The 22,435-nt window shown below is 31.6% G+C and overlaps 1 protein-coding gene across 1 annotated transcript in view; it reads left to right on the top strand.

Annotated features, from left to right (window-relative positions):
* Positions 1-22,435, top strand: part of LRP1B (LDL receptor related protein 1B) — a 1,919,366-nt gene that overhangs the window by 1,513,254 nt on the left and 383,677 nt on the right. The gene's annotated exons all lie outside the window — the stretch shown is intronic.

The raw sequence follows: 22,435 nt of genomic DNA, 5'->3' as shown, positions 1-22,435 counted from the left end.
CATGTTAACTTCTCAGATATTTTGGCTCTATATTTATAGGTACCATCAATTTAATTAATAATTTGTCAAATATAAAATTTTCAAAAAAATTCTTGACCAATTTTCTATAGAGCACTCATAAAAGATTCACAATTTTTTCCATTTTAATTTCAAAGAATTATATTAATTGGAACTTTTCCTGAAAATTATAAAATAAAACTTTTATTCTTTATTTAGAGTTTTAAATTCTTATCTAATTATAAAAGTTATAGATAGTCTACAATATGCTTTTTCAAGTGTAGCCATTAATTCTAACAAGATCAATTTTCCCAGGTTACAAATTGCAGATCTGGATTTCATCCTGAAGTCTTATCTGTCAATTTAAAATTTTACTATATGCATGATTAGTCAATGCCCATTTAATTTTGTTATTTTTGTCTAACATCTTATTTTTTCAAGCTCAATATTTATCATATTAATGTTACTAACAAGATGCAATTTTAAAAAAAAATTCTCACCTAAGGATATATTTAAAGGTTTTTTATTTTAGAGAGAAAGAAAATGATGGGAGAGAGAGAGATCAATGTGAAAGGAAAACATTAATCAGCTGACTCCCATATGCACCCAATCAGGGATAGAACCTGCAACCTAGGTATGTGCCCTGACCGAGAATTGAAATCCCAACCCTTTGGTATACAGGAAAAAGCTCCAAATCAACTGAGCCATCTAACCAGGGCTCTTCAGTAAACTTTTAATCTATTATAAGCTTTACTCATTATGATTTTAGCTATTATCAGCTTTCTTTATTGTTGCTTATTTTTATCATCTAATTTTTTCTTGATGACCCAAACTATCATTATATCAGAATGGCTGGATCTAAATATCTTGCTACGTTTCTCTGTTTGTTATAACTAGGATAATTTTTGAAAACTTGAGGAAAATAGAGAAGGAACAGCTACTACAACAGATATAAGAAGGATTCAACTGGAGACTATACAAATTTGCTGATTACTGCTAAAAGAATAATAAATAATAACTTATTTTTATGATTTTTTGTATTTTTTAAATTACAGTTGAAAGGCAATATTATATAATTTCAGGTTTATAACATAGTGATTAATTTTTACACAATTTACAAAATGACACCTCCTGATAAATTTATTACCTACCTGATACCATATATAATAGCATACACAGTTATTACAATACTGTTAACTATGTTACATGTGCTGTACTTTACATTCTTGTGACTATTTTTGTAACTGGTAATTTGTACTTTGTAATCCCTTCACCTTTAGTTATTTCTCTTCTTTATTTATTATTTTAAATGTGTTTTTCCTTTATTTTTATTGTTGACACTAACATCTTTTAAAATAAGCATATACTTCACCAATACATTCATACACACATGACCCCTTCTCAATATTAAGAATATTAAGCAATTTTGCAATGCCAGTAATAGGCAGTGTTCTCATGCTTGTTTGTGACACTGATCATGTAGCTAACTTTTGATAATGTACCATCGTTCTCTGTACCTGGGAATTATATACACTTCACCAGTGCTGTTTTTATCTGGAACAGAACATGTTTCATTATTTCTCACAGACAAATAATCTTAGCTATTAATTTCCCTCTATCATTTTAATGTTTTGTTTCTTATATTCCTTCTTAAATATCTACAGCTGAATTTCTATTACTTGTGCCATTTTTCTTTTAAATTACAGCTTTATTAATATATAATTCACATACCATGAAATTCACCCTTTTGAAGCACACAGCTCAGTGGTTTCTAGGCTATTGACTGAGTTGTGCAACCACCACAACCAATTTTAGAACATTTCATCACCTCAGAAAGATAGCCCTGACCAGTTAGCAGTCACTCTCCACCTCCGCCAAAACTGCCCAGAAAAGGGCAACTGCTACTTTTTCTTTCCTTTCTTTCCTTTTTTAATTTATTGAATTTAAAGAATCAGGAAGAAGGGAAGAAAGGGAAAGAAACATCAATGTAAGAGAGAAACTTCCATCAGTTGCCTCTCGCACGAACCCCTACTGGGAGCTGAGCCCACAACACAGACATCTACCTTGATGGGGAACCAAACCTGCTACCTTCCTGCTTATGGCTGGAGATAAACCAACTGAGCCACACTGGCCACTGCAACAACTACTCTTTCTATATGTAAATTTCATGATTATAAATATCACATACAAATGGAACCATATAATATATGGTCTTCTGTGACTGGCTACTTTCACTTACATTGTTTTCGTATTTCATCTGTGGTGTAGCATGTATCAGTACTTCATGTTATTTTATTGCTCAATAATAATACAATATATATACATGTCACATTTTTCTTTGTTCAGTAATTGATGAACAATTGGGTAGTTTTCACTTTTTAACTATTATGAATAATGTAGTAGTGAATACTTGTGTATAAGTTTTTCTGTGGGCATACTATTTGAATTGATTGTGATATTAATAAATTAAGAAAATAGAATAATTTTCCTGGAATCCAGTTAAAAAGATATGTTTCCTGTGATGAATCTGAGGTAAGAGATATTAATTTATGCTTCATCGCAGTTGTAACTTTAGTTAAAATTTTTACATTTCTGAAAGACAGATTTTATTTCCAATTTTTTAGATTAGTAACTTATTTCTGACTCAAGTCATACATCTCATGATTAGAACTGGAATTTGAAAGCCAGTCTTTTCCATGTCAAAGCTTATCCACAATGTTTAAATCTAAGTATGTATTTGTAAGGGATAAATGTATATGAATATGTGATTTTCTCCAAAAGTTCTTTTTAATCTTCTTTTTTCCAATGACCGGCATTGCCCTATGACAATTAGATACAATTAAAGATTCCACGTGCTAACAAAAGTATATTAGAAATACTAGAAATAATTCACTATGGTTTTTATCTGGTTAGAAATGAAATGAGGATTTGGCTTAAAGGAAAAGTAGAGAGTGGGTCAATGAAAGGGTCAAAATGATACCAAATAACATTTTTGTTAGATGTGCAGGAAAAGACATCTAGGAGACAATTATTAGGAAAATTTTTTCTTTAACAGAAAACAGTTCATTAATATTTCAGAAAGTGTGTTTTTTCAAACCAATGGATTTATGTACTTAGATTACAAAACAAACATGAAGACAAAAAATAGTTATATTCAGTGGCTGCATTAGCAACTTTGTAAACACTCAAACACTGATTTCTTTGTGGTAAAGAGCATAGGGTCATATACCATTTCAGAGCAGTTTGTATGGTATAGTCCTGAGTTTGATGAAAATAAAATGCATGAGGCTATTATGTGTGCTTTTGACACTCAAAAGTGAATGCAAAGTCATAATAATGACCCTTATTTCAATAATTTTTGTAATAATTTTCTCTCTCAAAGTAAGGAGACATTAGTAAAAATGACAAGACTTTTACACATACCACACATAACCAAGGTATAATGAATATCACCTCATGGGAATGTAAGTTATCGGCTGCTTATAACTAAGTGAGGATGCTCTACTCTGGCAGTCAGATGTGTGACTGTTGACATCTCTTTAAGTTCAGATGTTTTTGGAATAAGTAATAATAAAAGATCAAACAGCTGGAGAATCAGCATGCAGATAGAAAAAGAGTAAAGCTGCAAAGTGAATTTACAAATGTTACTAGACTCTAGTAACTAGAGGAACTAAAAGAAAGCTTCTAAGAAGTCCAAGATCCAATGTGTTCTGCTAAAAATAAAATATTTGAAAAATATTTACAAACTGTTAACATTATTTTGGACATACATCTCCCACCTTCCACCTCCTACCATACTCCTTTATTCTTTATGGCATATAAGATAAAAAAATCATTGAGTAAATGTAATTCATACCCTTTGGATTCATTAAATTAGAATAATAGAATACAATATTTTACATCTTAATATGCTCAATATCTATGAACATTGCAGTTTGAAATGGTGATCATGCACATACATGTTTAATAAGTAGATAACAAAATGATGTGATTTTGATGATTTCTTGGTGAGAAGATGGAACTTTGGGAATACTACATTTCACACAAAATAGAAGCAAAATGCTTTGTTTTTCATTTTACTCAAGCAGGAGAATTTCTAAGATCACACTGGTTGCATTTGTTCACATCAGTCTGCTATTTTATTTTTAAAATTTACATTTTAATGGCAGTCATATAATTAATGTAGTAACTGCCAACAATCAGATTACATTCTTGTTCTGTCATTTAAGCATTATATATTACAAGAATAAAAATATCTTTTACACAACATGTTTACTCTGTATTTTAAAGCAATTTCCTTCATGTCTTTCCTAGTGTGTTATGAAGAGGAGGTGATTAATACATCTTTTTTATTGATGGGAGATATGAACAGTGCATTAAAGCCAGAGAGTAAACTTTATGATAATGTCCACTTTTGTTAATAGTACTGCTATTAAGAAAAAATAGTTGGAGAGAAAAAGGTTTGTAAATTATAATTACTTAATTATAATACCAATATTATGGGAATATTATGGAAAGGTACTCATCCTGGATGTGTGTACATTTTTCTCTATTTTTTTAAAGCAGTTTTATTTGTGTTACATTCAGAATTTTAAAATCTAACTTTATTATAGACTTTAATTACAGGTGAAGTTATATTTATTCTTTCTGTTAAATTGAGGTAGATAAAACTATATATATATGTATATATATATATACATATATATATATATGCATATTGTTGCCTAAAATAATCACAACTGCTCACAGTTACCTTAAAACAATTTTATAATAAAAATGGAATATAAAATAAAAGTAGTTGTTTCACATATATATGCATATACATATATATGTCTGTATATATAAATATATACATATTCATATATATGTATATTTATATTCTGGAACAATGTATATATAAATTGTGGGTTAAATGGTACAAAAGTAGATATGCTCTGAATAGTCAGAAAACATTTGTAGTCTCTTTTCCATGTTAGATATACTGTGGATGGATTTAAAAAAAAAAAATATATATATATATATATATATATATATAAAATGTACACATGCCTGGTCACATATACCAGTTGTGTCAGTTCTCAAGCCTAATAATTAAAGCTAAGAAGCTATCACTTATGTCATACTATAGCCAGTGTGAAAGACCATCAGTTACTTCCATTTATTTATTTATCAAACCGACCTGTATTCAGGAAAAAATTTATCAGGCATCTGCTACTTTTGAAATATGGTTCTAGGTGCTAGGAATGTAATATTTCCCATTCTCGGTTAAATCTTTCCATACATTATCATATGCTTTTTCTCCACTGCAGATACCACTCACTAAATCATCATTCATGAGGGTTAGATCCCAGCCTCATCACTGAATTTTTTTACCTATCCATGGTTCATCCTGCTTAAATGGTAGATAAGAATTTCACATACTCACATGGTGGTTGTGACAATGAAGTGAGTTAGAACATGCCCCTCCAGAAATGCTAGCCCATGCTTATAACCACTAGGCATATTACAGTGCTTTATATAGAATTAAAAGAATTCTTAACACATATCATGTCTCACCTTATAGTCAGGGTTTTGTTATATCTACATTAGAACATGATACACAATAAAATTACAAAGTGAAAGAAAAAAATGTATCATCAATGAGGAATTCAAGCAGATGTTGTCATTAAAATGTGTGACAAATTTTTAAGGCATTTTTTATTATTATAAATTCTTGCTCTAATTACATCACTGTATATAATGCAGCTGTCTTTCACTGTATTTATGACTTCTTGTCTTGAAGAATAATGCTAAATGCTAATGCTTTGATCATATACAATTGAGGATTGATTTCAGAAGTTTGGTGTTAGGAGACTTTTGTAATCCACATCTGCAGCATGGTCAAATTTTTTCTGGATCTCTAATCTATTTTTTAATTGTTTTTTTTTTAAGGGTATGAGTGTAAAAAGTATTGCTTACATTTAAGCTTTTAATAAAATACCTACTGGGCCATGCAGTACAACAGCTAATGGGAGGAGGAAAGGCAGCCAAATCCACCTTGTCTTCTTATGAGGCCACAGCAGGCATTGCTGGTTAGCAGCGGCACCTGGTACCGGGCCAGACTAAGTTTACATTGAGCAGAAGCACTAAAATGACAGACAGCAAACTGAGAAAAGAATCTGAACTCTGAAGTATCAACTTTCATGAAGAGGCATAAATGCTTTGGGGCCAAAGATAAAGCTTGAAAGTTGGCTTGTTCAACAGCTTATGCTATCCTCTAATGTACTGCAATACATAATAGATAGGTCCAAAGGAAAAAATCTATAAACACATCCCAGTACAGAATCAGAAGTCATATGCTCCCTATGGCATCCTTTTGACATCGACCAGTGAAAGGACACTTGAAGTTATTGAAATTACTACCATTTATGTTGACAAAAGCATGAGCAGTATAAGACAAACCATGGAGTCAGAGATTTCAACTCAGTCTGTGACTCTCATCCATCTGCTGGCTAACAGAAATTTGTCCCTCCTTTCTTTCCATTGAATCTTTTTTTTTTTTTTTTTTTTTTTTTTTTTTGTATCTATTGCTAGAACTTTGATGCCATTAACTTCGAAATTAACTTCTTAAAAATCTTCCTGTAGGATGATCTGTGGTCACTCCTATATTCACTTTGTGTTTCTAAATTATGGAGGAATTCTGGAACTTTGTAGCTGTTGCTGAGAAGCATAACACACATTTTTACTTTTCTGATCCAAAGCCATTAAAGAAATAAGCCACATCCAAAATTTAGTTCTCATTTTTCCACAAGACTTTTGATTCTGTTCATTCTTTGGACCATCTTCTCAACCAAGGGGCTTTAGATTTCAGCAAATAATATCACAGCCAAATTCAGTCTTTCCCACCAAATTAATAAAACACTATTGCTCCAAGATATTGAAGGGAAGTAGAGTGTGTCTGTGGCTAATGCATTTATTTTCCAGACTTCAAGGAACTTTAGCTTCTTAAATTGAATCTCACTAAAAATTATTTCGAATTCAATGCATATTTAATTCTTGTTTCAGTACTTTGACTTTCTTTAGAGAATTATTATGTGTAAGAACATCATCAGAAATGATGGAGGAGGATGTGATGTATTTTAAAAATAAATAAGCATAATATAGTGACACACACACATATATACATACCATGGCTCCTAAAGAATAGGCATTGGAATTTATAGTGTGACTTTCTTACCAATAACACTACTTGAAGATAGAAGACATTACACATTAATAATGAGTAATTAAATGCATGAATACATTTTTATCTGTTAAAGAACAATATAATGGAAGTCATATTTTTATTTTCCACATTGATCATTAAATTATTTTGGCCATAGTTCATGCAGCAGTGGTGGATGAATGTGTGCTGACCTGGAATTCATGTTTGTTATTAAATTAACTGTGTAATACATGCCCTGCTACTATACATAATCTGCCAAAGACATTGATTCTTCCATATGAAGGGTTCATGGAGCTTTATTCAAGAATCAATATTGATTTTTGCAGGTAAAATCAAGTTAAAATGTCTTGACTGTAGAAAACTATTTTTCAAAGTGGCTCACAAAGCTCCTAGTTTCATCTAATATATTGGCGGCAATAATCTTAGCTCAGTACCTGTTATTATCAGAACATTGGCTGCCAGAGAGAGTTGCTTCTAACAGTAGTGGGTCTGCATCTATCTTAAGTTTTTTTTTGTTTGTTTTTTTTTAATACCTGTGAACTGTAAATTTACTTATGCATTCAACAAGCCTCAATAAATAACCAGGCTGAAAAGATAGTGTAGATTACTAATAACCTAAAATAGATTCATAGAGAATCGGATTGACCAAGATTGCAAGATTTATAGTGCTCCCCCTATCATTTCATGAGCGAATACAGTAGGTGACTTTTATTAAATTACTAGTTAGGTGTCTTAACTATCTTCTCTTAGACATTTGTGTATACTCCAGACAACAAAAAGAATAAAAATCATCTTTCTTGTTTGCGTAATACTCTTTATCATGACTAGAAGCATAACAAATATTTCATCTATTATAATAAAGGTCATGAAATAGAATTTATAAGAGGAGGATCCCCTAAAACAGAATTTATTCATTAAAATTGTGTATTTATTCTTACATGTTTAGACTCCAGTCACCTTCAAAGTATTCTCCATTATATGCAATATATCTGTTGAGATGTTTTTTCCACTGCTCAAAACAGGTTTCAAAGTCATCGATTTTGAGGAATTTTAGTGCTTCTGCCATTTTTTTGTTTCACCTCTTCTACTTCGGCAATACATTTCCCTTTGAGGACATTTTTCATCTGATGAGAGAAACAAACTAAAAATTCAGTTTGGGTGAGATTGGGTGAATAGGGAGGGTGGGATATGAAGGTCATGTGGTTTTTGTCAAAACCTGCTGAACACTCAGTGCTGTGTGGGCAGGTGCACTCAAAAATCACCCATCATGAAATGGAAAAATGCGTTGAAAGGGTCTTCAAAAGGAATTTAAGTAAGCCAGATGCAGCCTCTCACAACAATGCCAGATGGTACACTGATACAGATAGGTTCCTAGAGCATTCACCTAGCAGGGGAAGTCTGTACTACAAGGGACCTACCCTCCAAAAGAGAATTCCAAGTTGTTTTTTTTTTTTAATTTTTCCTCTGGTAATAGAGAATATAAGACTCAGACTACAAATGGGCAAGTGTCCCTTTCTAGCCAATGGACAGAGAAACTTATGAGAATATCTTTATAATAAAGTTTACTCACTTCAGCTCTAAAATTATTACAACAAAATTTCAAAAGAGAAATTATAATTCTTATTATATTTATCTAAATTACACAGAAAGTAAGTAATAAATGAAAGTGAATAATGATGATGATGATGATAATGATAATGTAATTAAGAATGCTTTTAACTCTGAGCCCAAGTACAATAGAATTGGTAATAAATGGCACTGTGGTTCCAAGCCAATGTCAATTGTTAAATTCTTGATTTGTAAAGTGCAAGGGTGTGGGGTGCATGAATAAGCTGCAGGATTTAGAGATACAGTCTTGATGATGGAGATTATTAACTCTGTTTGCCTTGAGTTCGGCCTGAAGATTTAAACCTTGCAGACACTAATATCTCTCAGGGAATTAGGCATAAATTCTCCAGGGTGAACAATACAAAGTTGTAGTAAAAAATTTATCTCTTCTTCCTATTAACTAACATTTGTAATGGGTTTAATTATAACTAAGTTCAGTAGGCTGAGAATTGCATTGTTACAAGTCCAATTAAGCTTTTAGAGTCATAGGGCTTCACAAAGTGCGGGGCACTTGCGGGTTCCTAAGACCTTTACAAGAATATTTGAACATTAGAGATTTTAAGAGAAAAAAGAAAAGGAAAAGCAGTTTTTAGCTGAAAATGAAACTATAAGTTCTACATAGTAGCATAATATGTTAAAATTGTGTGTAAATTTGGCCTTTTTTATTTTTTTAGATGACTCTTTGGACCTTGGTTGAGCAGTATGCTTTTTATATCATTTATCTTGATAGATATTTGTTCAATTTCTATCTAATGTGCTATATAAGAAAAACAATAAGCCTTTCTTTAATTTTTTTAAATTGATTTAACATTTTTCTTAAATTTTCTAGTCTCAATTTTCCTTAAGGAGAGCAATGTTTCCACTCAAATATTTACTTTACTCACTTATTTACATGAATTATAATCGTCGTCGGCAGCCGTCCGTCTCGAGAGACGATGGTGTAGCTTCTTAAGTGTCTATCTGCACCGCCGAGAATGGCTGTGCAGTCCGACTCGGGAGTGACACGGCATCTGTCTCCTCCCGTGTTGAATTGACATCTTGCGATGACGCTGGAGTGTCTTCTCCAGTGGAGCTGAAGCTACAGAGCCTGGGCAGGGTGATATGGAGGGTCTGCTGTTGCCCATGCAGCAGACCCCCCCTCTCTTCGCAGCTGAAGGGTCCAAGGGAAAGACGGAGTCGATACAGCTTGGCTTCAGGTGCGCCGCAGGACTTAAGGCATTTTCAGTAAGTCAATAGTTATAAGCAAACTATAAGAACTAAAATGACAAAATTCAAATGATTGGAGGTTATTGATATGTAGAACTCTGTAGCCATGGAATATGTCTAAATATATGCTATATGAAAGCTGGAAACCAATGATGCCAAAGCAGAAATTGACTGGAGCTTAAACATTAGATCAATGATATTGAGTCTAATGCACTGTCTCCACCTTTTATGAAATATATTCTAAGGCCATATTCTAAATTATATATATAGTCCTAGTGTGAAAACTTTTTGATGTCTCATTTATCCATTTCTGATTCGTGAGGATTTGACTACTGATGCATTAAAATCAGAAGAGAAGCATTTTGAAATATTTTCAAAGATATAGTTAGTAATTTATGATACTTTAAGTGGAGGTAGTGATTAACATGTTCTTAGAATTAAGGTGCTGTTTAAAAATGATTTTCTTTTAGGGGCATTATCAAATAAAGGACTGATTAAGCAATCAAACTCTGCTCTAATTTCAGAGCAAAATGTTAGCCATTCTGCCACTCATTCTTTCTTTTATTATACCTCATTATTGTCTCTTTAGATTCTTTCTTTCTGTTTTGAATGATTTCCTGCCGTATGGCCTTCTAAGGAACATTGTGGTAGGGTAAAGAATTAATTAAAGTTCTAATGGCACAATTAGTAGTAAATGTGAACTGTTAAAGCATTTCCTCAGATGTTTTATAGCTTGTGAGACATCATCTTCACCTCAGCCGGTGAATACTGACCACCTGTTACCTATTACCATAACATTATACAGGCAGACTGACAGAAAGCAATCTGCTCCCTAGTGATTGGACTGCTGAAGCTAAATGAGATGGTAAATAGAAACTCAGGCAGGTGTTTAATGGAAAAATACGATTGAAACTCTCCAGAAGTTGTAAAACTAAATGTATTGTTTATGTATAGTTTTATGGTATTCAGTTTGTTTCAGTGTTTGAAGGTAGTAACTTTAACACCCATATTGTATGTTATGCATTTGTAATTCCTGTATGAGCTCAAAACTGGAGTCAAGAAGCATATTGCATTTACTAAAGAAAGTTTGTTCTAAAAAACATTTGTTGGTGCTAAACCAGTCTTGGTTTAAAATGTTAACATGGGTGGTGATGCTTTCTCTTAAACTTGATGAAATAAATAAGCTTAGAGAGAAAATAAGTTAACTTGCAAAGGAAAGCATGAATTAGCAGATTTCATTGATGTAAGGCTATTAGTTGCTGGAACTCCATACAAGAATCTTCTCAGTACTGAATAACTTGAATTTCTAATATGACTTGTTCAATTATTGATTTGTTACTTGCCTGTTCTCTAAGAAAGTCAGATGAAGATCAGCATGGCAGTATTTATAGGCTGCATCTCATCTGTGGGATATAATCCATTCTTGTTAAGTTCAGTAAAAGTGATAGATGGCATTTGGCAGTATAATGATGTGATCACTCTACCAATGCCTCTTTAAATCATAAGCTGTTGCTTTGTGTTGTGTGGATATTTAATTAGTTATACACCCCATTACTGATTTAATTAAGAATATTAGTGGCAGGTGAATAATCTATTTGTATATTAATATCATATAGTGTTAATGCTCCATTTATGTGTGCTATTCATTTGAAAATAATAAACTGTTGCTTCATGGGTAGAATAAATTTAAATGAGATGTTAGGAATCTAAAACCTTAAGTATGTTAATTCAGTGTGTCAGTAAAAAAAAAATGTTTCTTTGTATTTCTGATTGTGCTTACTTGAATCAATGGATTATTTACCATATCAGTACTTTCTGTGAGTGGTAAAAATTTTATATTAACTTTTACCTTATTTATATGAACTTTAATTGTCAAATTATAATAGAAGAGTGAAAATAAGAGAACATAATTCCAGAGTAACAAGTTTTAAAACTGAAAACTCAACAACTATTTAATGGAGATACACCATTAAAAGAATCCTGAAAGCTCATCAACATACATATTTTTTTCATTTAATTTTATGTTAATTTGAGAGTATAAGGTGATTTTAATATACAAATTATCTGGTTCACAATATTCTAACTTGTTTGTAAGGGATAGATACATTAAATGATTGCTATTTGTATTTCACATCCACACTTGCAAAATATTATTCATATCTTATAACATAGAGATATTTATAATTAAAACATTTTTTTTCCTTTGGAAAATTTGTTGGCATCACTATCTTTTGAAAACCTTTACATTAACTTTCTAGACTCTTGTGTTGATTCCAGCACTTAGAATAAACATCCAATGAAAAACTTGAATACTAATTTTAATGAAAATTAACTATTCTACTTGAGTGAAGGAATTTAAAAAATATTAGCACATAATGCATACATACTTTCTGTTGACATTACTTTCTTCTAGATATTTAAGCTAAGTAGATAATTGTAACATTTCCTAAAAGAGAGCTCCAAGACTTCTGGCAACTTCCTGTGGAAAGTGTGTGATACAGTTAAGCAGTTGTGCATGAACAGCACTGGCTGACTGGTAGACTAAACAAATTTCACCTTAATCTCATTGAACTTTACAGCCTTCATGTCTATAGCTGTAATTTTTGATGACACCACATTCATATTGTTTTGGTAGGAGCAAAGGGTCTTGGCACTATTAATGGGACAGGCTACCTTCCTATCTATTAAGATTTATCACATCAGAAGACTACACCAATATTTTAAATATAATGACTCAATCCTTAGAGAGAGTATCCTGTGATAAGCCTATAGATTTCAAAAATTAAAGTAAAAGAAATGGGAAAAGTCAAAAAGGAGAAAGAAAAATATGCTTTCATCTGATACATTTTAAACTTATACTGCATTTTTCTGTTAGGTTTTAAGTTTACACGAGAAATGTATGATGTTAAAAAAAGGCCTACATTATGGCATAGAGTAGTTATTTAACCAACCTATCAATTTATCTTATTTGGTTATACTATTTTTTTGTCATAACCACCATTCTTATTTTTATTTATTTCAAAGATTTAAATATCTTCTTCATTTTCTCTGTGAAGCTTCTGTAATCTTTAAAGTGACAGAAAAATTGAATATTATTTTATTTTACTTATCATATATTGAAAACCTCTGTGTTGGCATGATAATGCTAACCTTTATTTCTGTAATACTTATTTCTAACAGACTATACACTCTACATTGAAATAATCTCATTTATCTTCATAACATACATACAGCAGTTAAGGAACTGCTAGTTATTAGTGCCATTTTATAAACGAGAAACAAAAGATACCTCCTAGTTGCTCAGTCAGGAAGTAACACTGATTGGATCAAAAATAGTTTTAGGTCTTTGCTCAGGACTTTGATAGTCCTGAAATTCACATGGTTTCAGTGCCACAGATTGTTGGCCATTCCTCTTTTTATATCCATCTTTGCCATTTCTAATTAATTTCTTGAAAAAAATAAAGAGAATTCTATATGTGTATGTGTATACCCATATACATACGTGTGTATATGATATGCAACATATATGTAATATCCATAAACACATTGTCACATCCTAAATTATTATCAATAAAATCTTATTGAATTACAGAAACAATCTATGCTGCAATTATAGTGAAACATTCAGTTTTCAAATACTTGAGAAGTGATTTATAGAAAATATAGCAGTCAGATAAATGTTTTATAGGGAGGAGTACAGGAATCTACAATTGGTCTTTTATACCCATTTCCATCAGGATAGCTATTTAGATGTCTTTGGGATAACCCTTTTACAAACAGAAAATAATCATTTCATTACCCAAATCACCATTTATTTTTAGATTATCCTTTTGTTAGATCTTTAAGCTCTACCACCCAATTCTAACTCAGAATTGTGTGACTGCTTTCAGCCTTGTCTGAGGGGAATATTTTCTCATGACCTCAGCACCTTCTAGTCTCTACCCTTCCCCATCACTCCTGACCTTTCAAGCTCATCAACAAAGAAACATACTTTTACGAAATTGTTTTGGAAAATAACTGCTTTGGGCAGTAGAATGCTTTCCTTTATTTAGTTAGTTTTCTGTTCTTTTTAGTTATTCTCTTTTGTTTTTCTAACTTCTTCTGGCATGGCGCAAAAACATAATCTTCCCTTTTTCTTCTACAAGGCCCAACATGGTTCAAAAGCCTTAACATTTTCATATATATTGCATCTTCCAAATAGGTAAAAAATCCATTAAAAAGGTATTTACTTTTACATTTTGTACTATCTTCTTTTTTTTTGTTTTTTTGTGTTTTTTTTTTTTTTTTTGAGAAATTTGATGTTTGTGATTATTGTCCTAGATGTTTCTGTGAAACTCCTTTTTTCCATGAAACTTACTCTTATTTGTTTTTTTGTTCTTTTGTTTTTATTTCCTCTGTCTTAATATTTCACTTATCTTTCAAAGCAAAATTTCTTTCTTTTTTAAACCATTTTTCTCTAGTAATGTATACATACAGGCAATAAACTTATTTTAAACCTGACCTGAGTATATGTTTTTATTGACTTGAGAGAGAGAGAGAAAGACATCAGTGTGAGAGAGAAACATCAGAATATCAATCAGCTCTCTCTTATATGAGCCCTGACTGGGAAACAAACCCCCAAACCCGCAACCTTTTGTGGTATGAGGCAACGCCTCAACCAACTGAACCACCTGACCAAGGCAATAAACTTTTGAACATTATCTCTTTCTCTTGTTTATTTTATCATCATTGGATAGTAAATAATGATCATGCTGATAAATGAATGTTAATGTATACTTTCAGAATTAAAACTCAGATAAACTAGAAATACTTTTCTTAACATCAAAAGTGTTATTAAAAGATTCACAGTCAAAAATTGGAATTTAGCTCACAGGATTTCCTAGGCTTCCAGTGAACTTTTATTCTACTCTGCATACCTGAGTGTATTTGGTTGCATAAACTTTTCAAATTTGTGTTCTGGGTGTAGCTATATACAGTAACAGTCATAAGCCATCTTATATTTTCTCACTAAGAGCATTGGGGAACACTCATAATGGAAATTGGAGGAGGGAACAGTATAGAACTAGGGAGAGAGACAAGACTGTTTAAAGTCATAAAACTAAGTGAGGAAAGAATTATGGAAAGAAAAAAAAAGAATGAGACATTTTAAGGAGTGGCATATATGTCACAAAAGCATAGCTGAGATCTGTTAGGAAGAGCAAAAGGCCAAGTCAAAGCTGTACTAGATGAACTTGGTTCATGATTCTATCCCTTTCTCCAAAAATAGTTTGTTTCTTAAAGAAAAGTACAAAAAAATAAATTGAGAAATGATCTAGCATTAAGGGAATTATGATGGGAACTCTAGAAAGACTTGAATTGAGGCTAGTAGTGAGGATATTATTAAAATAGTTAACGATTTTGTTAATTTTTTTGGTAGTCCCACTCTCATAGGTTAAGTATGGCTTTGAAGTATATGACAAAAGGCAGATTTCATGCTCAAATACTGAAGTGCTAATGAATGTAAAGTTCAGTTACAGTAAAAATTATGTCAAATAAGGAAGCCAGGAGTACAAGAGGATGAGGGAAAAGTTGAAACCCAGAGTTGGTATTGGTGAGGTGTGACTCTCATTGAGTAGAGAAAGTGAAAACAGTTGGGAAATGTTGAGGATAAAAACAAAAAATCTGATAAATAAATTTAAGGTCACTAAGAATGCTGATGATGGTCATGAAGGGAGAAAATAAACTTTAAAGTTTTGGTCAGCAATAAATGTAGAAATTAATGCTGGTGAGAATTTCTTTTTTAAATCCTTACCTGAGCCTGTGTGTGTGTGTGTACACACACATATTTTATATATATACATATATATTTTTAAAGTATTTTAGAGAGAGAGGAAAGGAGAGAGACACAACGTGAGAGTGATACATGGATCAGTTACCTCCCATACACACCCCAAGTGGGAATAGAACCCACCTTCTGGTATCTAGAACAGCGTTCCAACCAACTGACCAACCCTATCAGGATAAGAAATAAAAGTTTTAAAAAATAGATTGCATAGACTCAAATGATTAGCATTAGAGAGTAAGTGGAAATTTGAAGATATTTTAATCAAGAGGGCTGTGTGACTAAAGTAAATGTGGAAAATGTTATGTGCCTCCCATAATTATTGTACTCCTTGAAACCTGCACCACAAACTTTGGTAATTAATAGCATGTTAGTGAAAACAAAAGGGTTTTCTTCTAGTAGATTCTAGGGTCCTCCTTTTTGTGTATCTATTTATTACTTGTGATTGAGATATTTGCAGAGAATATTATCATTTTTATTTTGATTTAAACATTAGTTTATTGTGTTTATATTTATACACCTTCCACTCCACTTAAACTTTTTAAAAGCCAAGTTTATTTATTTAAACCATATTTCTATAGAGAATATCTTATAAGATAATAATTTCAGTTGGCAGGCCAAATGGCCTTTTCTTGCACTATATTAATATTATGTGCACATATAACACATAGTATTTTTATGTAATAAGCTTCTTATATGTATATAGCAAACATAAAATTCTGAATATATTATGTGTTTTTTAAAAGATCAGAGAATAGCCCTGGTTGGTGTGACTCAGTTGGAGTGTCGTTCCATGCACCAAAGTGTCACAGGTTGGATCCCCAGTAGGGCCACATGCCTGAGTTATGAGTTGAGTCCCCAGTTGGGTCCCCAGTTGGGCCCGTGCAGTAAGCAACCAATCAATGTTTCTCTCACATCAATGCCTCTCTCTCTTCCTCTCTCTCTAGAATCAATAACTATATGCTCTGGTGAGATTAAAAATATAAAAATAAAGGTCAGAGAATAATATTTATTTAAATAAAATTCCAATGCCTTTTCATATTGAGATAAATACCACACTATAGCTTCTTAGAAATAAAACATTTCCATTTTTGAAGTTCCTTTAGATTTCCAATATTAACTTTTTTTCTCTGTAAAAATTGTCCATAGAAAATCCAGCCTTTTTTTTAATCTTTGCCATTTGAAATAGCCTTTCTCTATTTTTCTGCTTTATTAACTGCCTATGTTTTTTTTTAAAAAATCACTTCTATTAATGTCTTTACTTCCTTTTGTATGTCTTTTTATCCTTGTTTCTTTTGCATTATATTATCAAAATTTAATATATTTTATATTTTTATTTTATAATAGTCCCACCACTTTTCTGCTTAAAAGATCATCAAATATTTACATAATTATCCTGGAAACACCAAGACTCAAGGATACAGTGAATGGTTCAAATGGCTGACCTTACTCCAAGGGATGAGAAATAAAGAAACTGGAGCCCAACTCATTGTAATAAAAAATAATAATATTTACAAATATAGATTGTGACCTCTTAGAGTTCAGAATACAATTCTTATAATAGCTATAATTTCTAGTAGAATCAGGATGATATTTTTCCAACAGGGCATCAACATTGTTAAGCATAATTGGCTCTAGCCTTGTATAGAGTAAAATAATAATAATAATAATAATAATAATAATAATAATAATAATAATAATAAGCCCTTTGTACTAGGCACCATTTTAAACACTTTACTTGTATAATCACCCCAAATGGCTTATGAATTTTGGACGATTATTATCCCCACATGACAAACAAGGTAATAAAAATGCAGAAAAGTTAAATAGATTATCAATGGTCATATAGCCTGCCAGTAAAGTGATAGTTTCGGGATTTGAAGCCATTATTTGAATTCAGAGTCTTTGTGCTTAATTGTTACCCTGTACCCTTCTTCAGTATTCTAGGTCTTGGGCATAAAAGAATTAAAACAAGTACACACACCCTGCCTTCAATGGATTAAAGTAGTAAGTTTCATACTGGTTTAGTCCATAAATAATATCAATTGCTTGCTCTGTATCTGGAACTCTTCTCATTGTGTCAGATACAACTGAAAACAAGTCAGTTATGTTCCCTGCCCTCAGTCCAATGGAGGGATGGAGAAAAACAAACAAAAAACAAAAAGAGCAAGCAACATTATAGCTTATGAAGAAAACAAACAAGAGGCCAAAAATTACATAAGTAAGTACACGGTATTTGATACGATGAAAATAGATTAGCTAACATAGGGGAGAGAGTAGAAAGAGAAGAGAAAAGAACCCTAAATTAAATCTTAGGTAGTACATTTGGCTGTATATTTTTATTTCTCTTGGTGTAGACCTACTACTAGAATGGCTAGGTCATATAGTAAATATATGTTTAACATTTTGAAAACTTCCAGATTGTTCTGCAAAGCAGCTGCACCATTTTCATATTTCTAACAGCAATGGATGAGGGTTCTAATTTCTCTATATACTTCTCAAAATGTATTATCTTTTTAAAAATTATAGTCATAGTATTGATGTGAGGTACGATTTTGATTTGCATTTCTTTTATCAGCCACTTGTACACCTCATTGGAGAAATATGTGTTCACTTATTATGCCCATTTTTTTCTTGGGTTATTTGTTACATTATTGTTGAGTTGTGAGAGTTATGTATATATTTTAATTACAAGTGTAATACCACACTAATGATTTGGAAATATTAGCTCCCATTTTGTGGATTAGCTTTTTACTTTCTTGGTGGTGTCTTTTGAAACACAAAAGTTTTTAATTTCTATGAAGATCAACAGACCTATTTTTTTCTTTCATTATTTGTGCTTTTGATGTCATGGCAAAGAAGATTGTGCCAACTCCAGTTTATAAAAATTTAGTTCTGTATTTTATTCAAATAATTTTATTATTATTTTCTACATTTATTTATAATATGCATTGTGTGTGTGTGTGTGTGTGTGAGATATGAGAAAATAACCCAGTCATAGTCTTTAGCATGTGGATATATAGTGATTGTAAACAATTTGTTGAAAAGATTAAATTTCCCCATAGAATTTTTCTCATACCCTTGTCAAAAATTAACTTATCTAAACAATATGGTTTATTTCTAGACTATCAGTTTTGTCTCATTGATCTATATGTCTGTCCTTATAATAATAGCACATTATCTTGATTATTGTAATTTTGTAGTAAGTTTAAAATCAAGACGTGTGTGTGTAATCTAACCACCCCCCCCCCCAAAATTGTTTCAGTTATTTTTGGTCTCTTGCATTTCCATATGCATTTTAAAATTAGTTTTTCAATTTCTAGGAAAAAAACAGCTGGGATTTTGGTGATTATTACATTGAATATTCGTTTATTTAAAAAGTATTGCTATCTTAACAATATTGTCTTTTAATTGGTGAACATTACTTATCTTTCTATTATTAAATCTTTAATTTCTTTCAATGATGTTTTATAGTTTTCAGTGTACACTTTTAAAATTACATTTTTTGCTAAAATTATTCCTAGTTTTATTTCCCTTTCTTGCATTTTTGTTCTCTTAAATGATATTGTAAATGGTATTGTCTTCTGAATTTTATGTTTGAATTGTACATTGAAACTGTATGGAAGTACAAAGCAATTTGTACATTGCTCTTCTATTCTGCAACTTAGATGAAGATCTTATCATTCTAAATTTTCTTGTGAATTCTTAAAAATCTGATAATAGAGATAGTTTTACTTCTTTTCCAATGTGGATGCTTTATACCTTTTTTTTTTTTTTTTTCAATTTCTGGCCTAATTTTCCAGGTAAAATCTTTAATGCAATGGTGTATAGCATGGTAATAATGGGCATTCTTGTCATGTTCATGGTCTTATGTGGAATAATATTATTTATTCACTGCTAAGTATGATATAAGCCTTTTTTTTAATTTCTTTTAACAGTTTGGGGAAATTGCCTTCTAATTCTAGTTTGTTGAGAATTTTTACGATGAAACTATATTGGATTTTATCAAATAAACTTCTAACTCAACCATGTAAAGTACAGGATCATTGCAGTAAGGGGGACTGCACACAAAAAGATCTGTTGATTATCTGACTCCAGAAAGAAAGAAAGGAAGAGAGAGAGAGATAGACAGAGAAAGAGAGAAGGAGGAGGAGGGAGGAGGGGGGAAGGGAGAAAGGAAGGAAGGGAGCAAGGAAAGAAAGGAGTGAAACAAGAGAAATTTTAGGGAAGGATAAAGTTTAGGCAAAATTTAAGTAATGTTTTGTTAGGTTTAAAGTAAACCACAGCCATGTGTACCTTGTACAATGTAGAGGTCAACCTCAGGTCTAGACTGTGAACTGGACCCAGGATCATTTCTCTGGAACCTCCAGGTTAAGATAGATGTGGCATGTTGCATTGAGAAGCATCTTATTTTAAGTTTCAAATAGCAAGCTTTCTGATCCTTGGCTTTAGAAAAGAAACCAATGAATAAGGGGTTAGAACATTTTCAACAACGGAGACCATTATGACATTGCGGTTGTAACGTGTTCTTGAGATAAATATTATTTCCTGTTAACTTAGCAACAGGATTTATCCATGACTGTTTTTTCAGCCAGATGAATGTCAATGTTTTGTATATGTGGCTCTGTCCCAAGCACATACTTTACTGCCTTTTTCATTCCATAAATTTTTATCCAGTCTTTAGAACTCTGCATAGGCAGGAAGGAGCTCTTGTTCCTACTTGATGCATGATTTTGAAGAACTCTTCTGAGTACCTGTCAGAGTAGTGGTTGGTGTCAATGTGCCAGACTAGTAGATTCAATTTTTTAACCCATTGCGGTGAAAACTAGAATACAGCAAATTAGGTTAAGCAATGGTTCTGAGATATTTGCCTGCCTTGTATCTTTTGATAAACTTTCTCTTTTTACTTATATCAAAGCATATTAGTGACTCAGATAAACCCAGTTAACTTATCAAAGGGACAGGGAAGGGGTTTCTTTTACTTTGAAAGTGCATGGAATGAGAAGGTGGTATTTTTACTAGCTATCCATCACAAGTATGGAGTTGCTGAATTAGCACTATTTGAGTTATTTTCTTAATTATGTCTATTCTATATCCTTGAGTTCCAAAAATGTTTAACTCTGTACTGATATACTCTCTTTAATATTACAGGACTTATTGACTGGATAGATAGGTATTTTACTTTAATTTTCAAACTACACAATTATCTCCCAGGAATGGTAATTCAAAGTTCTTACTGTACCTGCTCACACACACACACGCACATTCCACAGGATCCCCCATTGTATTAAATCATCATAAAATTCACATAGATGTCTTATGTAATCTCAAGTGTAATATGTTTTCATGATTTTTAATATTTGATATAGGTTTTTAATTGGGGACTTGCTAAAGACAAATGTAATTATAAAGGATGAAATATCTTTTTGAGAAAGAAATATATTACTAAAATATTTTAAATGTAGCAACAGGTTGTGATTAAATGTACTGTCAGCCTGCCATCTATTACAAAAATAAAAAAATAGATTTTACCTGGAGAGCGAGATGGATTAGGTACTCTAGTAACCCTGAACTTATGTCAAACATAGAAAAGAAGCATCTGCTTCATCTCAGTGGTGAACCAAATAGTTCTTTCCTGATTTGTAGGGAAAAGTTGTCATGAAGAAGATCTGTCCAAGTCAGTTAAAGGGGAAGATAAAGAATGAGGATGGATTAATGATTCTGATTTGCTTGGATTTTTTTAATACTATGCTATTTCTCACTCAATATGGGAATTATGAGGGAGTATAATGCTGCTTATACTACTAACAGTGTTAACTTCATTTGTTACGTGGTTTGATAGTGCAAAAATACCGTGGAATGGATGATTTATTATTTACTAACTGAAAAAAACTTTGGTCATTATTAACCTCTACCATCTTAAGAAAGAGGAACAATAAAACCGACCTTACAGAACAGATTTACACATAAAGCAATGCATACAAAGCAATTAACACAGTGTCTAACAGAAAGACAGTGATCCATAAATGGTAACTATTAATTTTTATTAATTGATTTCTGTCTATTGCATGTAGAAAAAAGATAAATGGCAAAAATGTAATAACATTAAATCAATATAGTTCAAATGGCTTTAATATTGATTTTCATTCCCACTAAAGCCTATTGACCACCAAACTAAATATTTACCCATTTTAAACCTGAAAACAAACTTTTTCATCCAGTTATTTTCAGAAGAGCTGAATAATTCTTTTCAGATTATCCTTAAGAGAGAGAGAGGAAAAAAATAGGAGGGTTCTTCCTGATAAAAGTTAATTTCTTAGTATAACTGCCAAAGCTATGCATATTTTTTCTCAAATTTAACATGCTAAGAGTAATTACTCTGAGGAAAACAGTTAACATGAAAATAAAAAGTATAACTTTTTTTTCATACTTAAAGATGTACTCAAGCAAGCCTATGAAAAATAAAATAGCTACCCTATGTTGTGCTAGAGACTGGGAACCCAATTTTAAGAAATAATTACTCCTGTTTTTCACACTGTCACTTTTATATATTGGAATTTAGGTACTACCATTTATCTTTCTCTAACAACATTTAAAGC

Source organism: Furipterus horrens, unplaced genomic scaffold (genome assembly GCF_987537825.1).
Source record: "Furipterus horrens unplaced genomic scaffold, mFurHor1.1.pri manual_scaffold_1, whole genome shotgun sequence".
NCBI classification, from domain to species: domain Eukaryota; kingdom Metazoa; phylum Chordata; class Mammalia; order Chiroptera; family Furipteridae; genus Furipterus; species Furipterus horrens.
This window is presented reverse-complemented; position numbering and strand designations above follow the sequence as displayed.